This window comes from Condylura cristata, unplaced genomic scaffold, assembly GCF_000260355.1.
Source record: "Condylura cristata isolate star-nosed mole 26May11 unplaced genomic scaffold, ConCri1.0 scaffold00032, whole genome shotgun sequence".
Taxonomy (NCBI): domain Eukaryota; kingdom Metazoa; phylum Chordata; class Mammalia; order Eulipotyphla; family Talpidae; genus Condylura; species Condylura cristata.
The window spans coordinates 16544911-16552291 of record NW_004567133.1 but is presented as its reverse complement, the minus strand read 5'-3'; the positions used below and the strand labels follow the sequence as shown (position 1 = coordinate 16552291).

At 48.7% G+C, this 7381-nt stretch overlaps 1 long non-coding RNA gene across 1 annotated transcript; it reads right to left on the bottom strand.

The window, feature by feature from the left end:
* Positions 1-478: 478 nt before the first annotated feature.
* On the bottom strand, positions 479-5986 carry LOC105854283. Its single transcript, XR_001145965.1, has 3 exons — positions 5895-5986; positions 5180-5307; positions 479-1255 (listed from the first exon to the last, which is right to left on the bottom strand). It is a non-coding gene; the product is annotated as an uncharacterized LOC105854283 (long non-coding RNA).
* Positions 5987-7381: the final 1395 nt, after the last annotated feature.

The following is a 7381-nucleotide window of genomic DNA, read 5'->3' as shown; positions in this document are numbered from 1 at the left end:
GGGGGAGAGATGCCTCATTCAGTCAGCCTGCAGGAAATGAGAGGCCCCGGGGCACAGATGCATCTGGAGGAAGCTGGGGAGGGGGAGCGTGGTGACCTCAACTTATCCAGTGCATTTAAGAATCAGCGTGGAAGTCTTGCTGCAGGAAAATGATGACCCTAGCATTTCAGAGTGTTAAGACAACAGAATATACCCCTCACAATGGCAGACACAGCCCAGAGGGGTGCCCTCTCCCAGCCCCAAAGACGAAGCTGACAGCTTCTCAAACCCACCCCACCCAAATGGTGGCCATTGCAGTGAGAAGAAACTACAGTGTATTCTGCACCTGTTGTTTTTTTTTAAAGATTTATTTTTATGCATACAGAAATGGGGTACAGGCCAGAGGTGCAGGGGTGGTGAGAGGATTCTCCAGAGACAGAGTTGGGACAGAACAGGCAGATGGACAAAGTACACTGCTGAGGGGAGCAGCAGGGAGACAGGAGAGGTCTGCTGCGCCCTGTGGGTCACCTCCAAAGTGGGGAGCAAACTAGCACTGCAGTGCCGTTAGCTTCAATGTGCTGTACTTGAACCCGCTGTGCCACCAGGGAGGACCCAGATTCTGCACCTGTTTTAAAGCTATTGGCCAACACAAGTCGCCATAACGGTAACTTCCAGGAGCTGGGATACAGGTAACCCAGAAAAATGGGGTGCTGGGACATTTGGTAAATGGCCTATGTGACTGTACTGAAGAAGAGCAGCTTCTACAAATAGTCAGGAAGTAGAGTGGAAATTTGGATGTCTTTAAGGGAATTAGAAAAGAGAGATGATTTAAGACAAATGGAAGGATCGCTGGGTGGCTCTCGGAGCCCAGCTGGGTTTGACAGCCATAATTTGTAGTGGTGCCAATCTCCCTGGTAGCGTGACCTTTAGAAAAACTCGTCTCCTCTCTGAAGCTTCATTTTCTGATCTGTAAAGCAAAGAGTTGGATCCGGTGACTTGGAAGCTTCCTTGCGAATTCCCAGGTTCATCACCAGACGGTGCATAGTGGTCTTGAGCACCATGCAGCCAATGCCCCCCACAATGACCATCAGCCTGGTGGGACACGGAGGTCGCAGGCACCTTCTGTGGTTCCCGAGTGCTGTGTCAGGGCTCCAGGTCCTGCTGCGGGTCAGAAAGCAGAGTCTGTGTTTTCCCGTTGACCCAGGAGTCCAGAAGTCAATGCATCTGCTTTTCTTTTCTGTTGCCATCACTAGTCCAGTTCTCTGCGTCCCACTCACTGCTGGTGAACAGCCAGGCATTGGGGTGGGTGAGGGAGGAGGGAAGAGGGGAGGCGGGAAGAAGAAGGGAGAGGCATTAATAGAACACAGGCAGGCGATGATGAATTAAGGGAGCAGCCATTAATTTTTCATTCTGACAGATTATCGTCCGTCAGAAGGCAGAGGAGATGGCTCTTGTGCCCAGAGAGGAGACACTTGCTCTTTGGAATGCAGGCCCCTGCATTTTATTTTTTTGCTGGAATTAGGTAGTGGGCACCCAAAGAATGAAAAATTTATGACAATCTATAATTTACATGCTAGAAGATAAATAATGAACTAAATCCTGTCATTAAATTGGCCCTTCGTATTTCTTAATCCCCTGGGTGATAGATTTGATTTTACAACAGCATTTAGTATAAATTGATTGGGGGGGGTAAGGTGGGAGTAGGGAAACTATTTTAAATACTTTGGATAGGAATAGATCGTCCTGGACCTTGTAGCGGCGGGGTCCTGGAGAGACAATGGTCCTATCAATGCGACTTTACATTGAGAATGGCATTAATTAAGGGAAGACATCGACAAAGCAGTTGCAAACCAACCCTCATCCTGTAAAAGCTTCTGAGTTTAATGAATGGAAACTTGGCTCGTCAGCAGGGTGCTTCCATACCAGAACAGGAGGTTGACTTTTGGATACCATGGGAATGTCTTGCCTGGATGTTCATCTAGAATGTAATGGTGAAATACATCTTTTAACCCTCCTATTCCATCTGCAAAGAGATGTGATAAGTAGAGTCCACCATGATGGAAAGCCAGCTACAGAGCAGGGCACTTTGTAAACACTGTCTTTCTAGACCTCACCGTGACCCAAGAGGGAGATAGTACTCTTCCCCCCTACACACTTTACAGATGTGCAAACCTGCTGACCAGCTGAAGAAGCTTGCTCCATGTTCAGCCAGATACCAAGTAGCAAAGTCAAATTTGAGAACTTAGTCTTCTACTCCAGATGATTTTTTTTTAGAGAAGTAACATTGGTTTATAACATTGTATGTTCAACTTTAAATCAGCATCTATATATACTATATTATTCTCATATTCTCATCACCAAAAAATTGGGTTTCCATCTATCATCATACAATTGACTCCTTTTTCCTCATCCCCTATCCTTCTCCCTCTCTTCTTCTCATAACCACTATTTTGTTCTTATAGTCTGAAAGTGTTTTTCCTTTAGTTCAGTAGTTTATTTAGTTTACTCACCACTTAAAAGAGAAATCATGCAATGTTTAACTTTGTCCTTTTGATTTAGCCTAACACCCTCCAGTTCTACCCATGTTGTCATGTTGTCACAAATGGAAGGGTTTCGTCTTTTTCATAGCTGAGTAGTATTCCACTGTGTATGTACACCACATCTTCTGTACCCACTCATCCCTTATAGGACACTTAGGTTGATTCTAGCTCTTGCTTATTATGTGTAATCCTGTGACAAAATCAGGTACTGATTATTCTTCAAATTAATGTTTTCATATTCTGGAATGATTTTCTTACATCATAAAGACAGAGCTCACAGGACATAGTGCTCACTAGATGTGTTGAATAAGCTGTCATTTCTTCCAAAACCCAGGGCACCTATATTGAGGGTTTGATTCTGTGTCCCCAGAGGAATAAATCTTTTTCTCAACAACCCCCCCCACCCGCCAACTCTTAGAGGCCCTCTCATTATATTACACTGCCTGACATAAAATATTCAGTGGAATTTACATGTTTGCTAATGCAGGATCCCATTAATGTCTGAACACTGTCCGCTCTCTTTCTCAATCATCCATGGCAAATGCATCCTAATGATCCGCCATAAAGGGCTGAAGAGTGGAGATGACAGAATTTAGTGCCTCTTTTGCCTCCTGTGTATAGAGACACGGCAGAAGGGACACTAGAAATCTCTGTAGAATTACTAAAGATTAGGGACAGATGGCTTTTGCCATAAAGTTTTAGGACTCAGCCATAGTACATGCAGCAACTTGGCAGTTCTTAACTTACTGGAACTGATCAAGAATGTCACAGAGGAAAGGGTCTAGGAGGTCACCTGACCCAGCTTATTATTGTACTGATGGCAAACTGAAGTTCAAGGAGACAGAGGGGTTTACCCATGGCCTTTCTCACCACGGCTAGGAGAATCAGTGTGAGGATTCTAGCAGCTCCTAAGTGTGTTTATCCCCATTATGCACCCCGGGGTGGGGAAAATCACCGCAGGGTGGGTTCACCGGCCACCAGACCCATGAAGAGACAACCCTGAGCTACACCTGTAATGACGGCCTCATCTCCATCACCCCCTGTTCTGGCCGTGATTGTAGCCTGTGATTCTCCTAGACCATTGTCATTCCAGGCCAGCATCCACCAGTCCCCAGAAGGTCTGCCTGCTTCCTGTTCCCTAACGCAATGGCCCTGTTGGTCCCTTGGGGGTAAGGTTGCAAGACTGACCTTACAATTTTTAGGCTCCTTCCTGGAGGATCCTTCAGGGGTCCCAGCCTCCCCTCCTTGAATTCAAAGGGTTCGAGCCTGGGGATTGCTGGAGGGACCCTGCCTCTCCATTCTCATGATTTGAGTTAGGTTTGTTTCACTTGACCTAAAACTTTTCTCTTTATACAGATCAAGTTAAGAGTGTAGGGGAGTGTCCCTCCCTGGTGGCGCAGCGGGTTAAAGCGCTGCACTGAGAAGCTGAAGCCACTTACGCATGAGTTCGATTCCCGCCTGCCCCGGAGGTGACCACATGGCGCGGCAGACCTCTCCTGACCCGCCCGCTGCTCCCCTCAGCAGTGTGCTTCGTCAATCTGCCTGTTCTGCACCCCAATCTGTCTTTGGTGAATCCTCTCACCCTCCGCATCTCTGGCCTGTACTCCAGTTCTGCATGTACAAATAAATAAATCTTTAAAAAAAATTTTTTTAATAAAAAAAAGAGTGTAGGGGGAAAGGGCCAGCGCAGGAGTGGGAGGACCACAAGGGACTGTGTGATGGTGCACAGGTGAATGAGTGGTGAGAATTTCACGGGGAAAGCATACGCTGTACAAAACTGAAGGAGGATGGAATGAATATATTTTTTAAATTGAAAAAAAAAAAGAAGACTGTCTATGTCACTCCTAGGAAGACCACAATCAACCAGTCAGTGGCCAGAGGTCTGTGCCCACCGGGCTGTCCAAGGGCTGCCGTGCCTCCACGGTCCACCTCAGGAGCACGCCTCCCGTCTCTGACCTGGAGTGCTACACACGATCGGCCCAGCCCCCTGCGATCCAGTGCCTCCCGCTGCATAGAACTTTGCCCAAGAGGGGCCTCCGGAGACCAGAACTCCACAAGAGCCTCAGGAACACTAGAGTGCTCCTCAAGTCTGCTCCTCAAGATACTGCTGAAGGGTCTGGGCCCTCCCGATGCAGGGAGAAAGTCTTAAATGGCACATCCATGCTAACTCTGCAATCTCCCTAGGTTCTTGAATCCAAAAGAGACAGGCATGTGTGAATCCATTTGAGGGCGGGCCATCACTGGGTCCAAGTTCAACCAACCCACCAGCCTCTTTCCCAACTGTCTGAGCCACGTGGCATGCAGAATCTCTGCTTCGTGGGCCCAGGCAATAAATTCAGCCTGACCCAGATTTATCTTCCTGCCACTCTTAGCATTCATTCCCACACATGATCTCTGCTTCCAGAAACTCCCGGGAGAGGGTTTGGTGAGTGTCAAGTCACGAGAGAACATGCTGGAGCTGGTGGAGAACTACAGGAATGCTGCGGACCTGCGTGCTAACGTGTCTACACCCGAAGGGAGAGCTTATCTTCAAAACACAAATATACAGACCAGTGGTACTTCAATTAATTAGCTAGTTAATTGATAAAATAAAGTAGTTCTTCATTATAGTTCTCTTGGGATCTAGTGCACCTCTTCATAGCTCAGGCAGTGTACTTTACCTCCAGGGGCTATTGGGTGTTGAGTCTATTTACAGGGCAGAGAGCACAGTGGCCTGGGGTGCCTTGCCCTCGTGGCATTCACCTGGGGACGGCCGGTCCCTTTCCGTCGGACAAGGCAGGTTAACGACCTGGAAGGGAGAAGGAGAAGCCCATCGTACTGGGGTGAGGAAACCCCTGGAGAGGGGAGACGCCTCTTATAAACACCCATGAGCATTTAGAGGTTAAGCCCCCTAACTTCATCAGGTCCTCCCAAGAGCCCCATCCTGACTTTCTCTCCCCATCATGGCCTCTCATCAGCTGCCAGCCTCTGATGGCCGGCGGCCATCCTGCTCTCGCGTCCAGTGGTCCTGAGGCTGCCTCTGCTTTCCAGCCTCTTCCCCCGAGGCTGCAGAAGCTAAGGCTCCCTCTGGGGACCTCAGCAGCTAGCAGATCATTTCTGTGGTACGGAAGCTAGGAATGCACGCCCCGAGCTCATCTTCCCTCACCACGTTGTCCAGCCCAATTGAGAGCAACCAGCGTGAGCTGTTATATTCTTTAGTTGAATTTTTTTCAAGGTATTGTTACAGGGCACCCCAGTGTGAACTGGGCCGCCTGTCAGTGGGGTCTCACCCTCGCGCTTAAATTCAGTTGTACTGCAGGCACACACAAAAGGGTCAATAACGGGTTTATTTACAAAAGGGGAAAAGAACAGGAAACAACAACTGGAATATCTTACCGGCTCAGCAGACTTGGAGCTCTGGTAACAAACTAATTGAAAACCTAGAGTCAGGCGGTCCAGAGAGCCGCTTCCAAGCAAGAGACGCAATGGCGCCCTATTTATCTCCCAATGTCCCAGAATGCCTGCTTAGCTCTGCCTTGGAGTCCTCGCAGTTCTCTCCCTGGTGCTGCTGGGAGTTGTAGTTTCCAATCACTTGTGTAGGGGGTGGAGTCCTCAAGACTCTGCAGAGTTCCTTTAGGACATCCTTCCCCTTAACAGTATCAGACCTACTTAGCTGCTTGCTCCTTGTCAATGGTTAATTAGGAATGTCCAGTACAGGTATTTTGTGTATCTCTATAAATAGTCCACACTGTGGACCATCATGCTCTCTTTTCTCCTGGAAATGCAGTCTTTAGTGACCCCATGTCTATCATATTGGAGAATCAGTGCCAAACAGTAATGAGAGAGAGAAAGACAGAGAAGAGAGGGAGAGAGACCCAGTGCCAGAAACACCAAAACCAATTCAGAAAACTCACTCTGAAAATGCTAGCAGTTCTTGTAGAACTTCTTTTAGTGTCAAAATGTGCCTTAGGATTAGAGTTCTCCAAAGACAGAGGGAGACAAAGAGGAGGAAAAGAGGGGTGAGGAGAGAAGGAGGAAGAAGAAATAGAGGCTGAGCTATAGGAAGAAGAAATAGAGGCTGACACACAGCAGGCCGTGCGTGAGCTGGAGCCCCAGGAAAGCCAGGGGGGTGCTGGTGTATTTGGTACCAGTCCCAGGGCTGGAAACCAGTGCTGTGGATCCCCGTCAAACTCAATGGCCAGAGAGTCTAGGGGCGGGCACTGGTGTCTGGAATCTGAGGGTTCAAAAACCAAGAGCTCTCCTGTCCAACGGCAGGAAGTGACGAGCATCCCAACTGAAGAAGAAAGAAGAGAATCCTGTCCTTCCTCCCCATTTCAATCTGCGCAGCTGTCGGTGGATTGGACGAGGACCCCCGCGTGGGTGAGGGAGAGCCTACTCACTCATTTGCTGAACCACATTCTAATATCTTGCAGAAACACCGCCACAGACACACCCAAAATTAATGTTTTACTTGTCTCTGGGCATCTCTTAGCCCTCTCCAAGCTGACACTTGATAAAGGTGAGCACCGCAGCCAGCCCTACCACACCTCCTTCCCCCACAGACCCTGACATTGGCCACACTCACTCGTGGGGCTTCGAAACACAATGGAGGTCGGGACACAGGGCCGTTTCCCATGTAAACCAAGAAAAGAAGCATCCTAGGGTCCGCCCAGTTCCCCTGCCAAAGGACAGAGGTACCTACAGCATCAGGAGGAGCGCTGCCCCTCCCCCATGTTCTCCCCCATGCAGGGACTTCAGTGCCCTTCACACGCTGGTCACACCTACGGCACATCCCAACCAACTATTTCTCGAGCTACAGACTCTCCCAGTCAATGGCTCTTGCTGATGTCAGGGGTATTTTTCAGGCACCTCAAGTTCAAGCT